The sequence below is a fragment of the Pantherophis guttatus genome, chromosome 2, assembly GCF_059756535.1.
Source record: "Pantherophis guttatus breed Tessera chromosome 2, ASM5975653v1, whole genome shotgun sequence".
In the NCBI taxonomy this organism is placed as follows: domain Eukaryota; kingdom Metazoa; phylum Chordata; class Lepidosauria; order Squamata; family Colubridae; genus Pantherophis; species Pantherophis guttatus.
Genome location: NC_142064.1, coordinates 174,608,588 through 174,610,273, shown reverse-complemented (window position 1 = coordinate 174,610,273; position 1,686 = coordinate 174,608,588).

Sequence of the window (1,686 nt, the reverse complement as noted above, 5' to 3'; positions counted from 1 at the left end):
TCCACACCTATATAAATGTCATTTATTTTGCTGTAAGACCAGAATTATTTGTGGTCCGGTAAGTGAATACATGCTTATTTGAAATATTGTTCACCATAAGGCAGTAATAATTTTAGATCTCCTAAAGGCAGTTACTTAATTTATTCACCATTATGTTAAATCATAATGTGCTCTGTCTGGTTTTGGCTTAATATATGTGTACCAAGAACAGTCTGTAGTGACCTAGACATGACTCTGAGAAAATGTAGATACAGACACAATTCGGCCTTGCTGAATTGCTCTCTTTACTAAGGCTGATGAAAGTTGAGGGACATGAATCATCAATTTCTGTATTAAATACTACATTCTATTGGTGTAGAGTCACAAACTGGTGATTTGTGCACCACTGTATTCATATAAGAAAAGATCTATTCCATTATTTCAATGTGAGGCTAAAAGATTAAAATTAAAAGGAAGATGGCAATTATCAAAAAATTCAGGTTTTATAAAATGTTGCTTTTTAAAAATACGTTACTTTATAAAAGTGGGTACTTCTCCTTTTTAGTTTCATGGTAAGACACATACCACCCCAAGCCATGTTTTGCACCTATTAAGCAGATATTATGAGCTTAAATGGCTGAATAACTTCTATTGATAGGTCAGAGAGAAGTTCTTCCTTTATAAGGGTATGAAGAATAATTCTGTAATATAATCCATGTACTGTTTTCATCTTGGCATTTTAGCTGATAGACACTTTGTGGTATCTTTAAGAAATACATGATGTTATTTATCAAAAAGGTATCAAGCTTGAAATTAAGATTTTAAATTTTGTTAGGCTTTTGAGTCATGCTTTTAAGTCTGCTGGGACAAATTTGTTTTTGTCAGTATTAAAATATTGATCACTTTTTTCACTTTGGATTTATGTTTCACTTCTCAAATGTTGGAGTTGTGCAAAACCAAAACATAATTTCACTAGGTCCATTTCAAAATAATGTGCCTTGATCCTTTTAAAACAGTGATGAGAATAGTTTCTCTATTTTGAAAAATTAAGACATTTCAGCTTTATTAAAGTAACACTCTTGATGAAAGGAATACCAAACTTGCTAAAATTGCAAAAACATCCTTATTAATTTCTTTGTATCCTCTCCTCTGGTAATGAAACATATTTCTATAACATATGCAATGTGGCATACATGGAATAACAAATAGAATCATGTCCATATTCATGCATACAGCTTCTTCTTATGTTCAGACGAATACATGAATATTTGGGGATGGGAAGAATGGAATGAGGCCAAGTATTGTATCTCTGCTCTTTTGCAAAGAAGTCTTAAATTAATTACATAGAGGTATATTCCCAAATAAATATACTTTAGGCAAAGTTCCCATTCATGGGATCTTTTTATGCACATTTCAGGGGATCAGAAGTCTAAACTAAACCTGTAATTTTGTGCCACTGATTTCTATCAGAACATTGGCCTTCATTGCCTGAAGGACATTCCCTGAATTTTGTGGTGCTATTCTTGTTCACCTACCTCCCACTTCACCTGTGTACAGGATATGGCTGCAGGGTGTAAAAAATTCTGAATTTGTAATTGCTGAGAAAGATGTTTGTATGGTCTACATGCATTTGGGAAACCTGCAATTTTACAGTAATTAAGCCAGAGTTATGAAAGCTTATTTATGTTTACTGTGTTTGCAAGATAT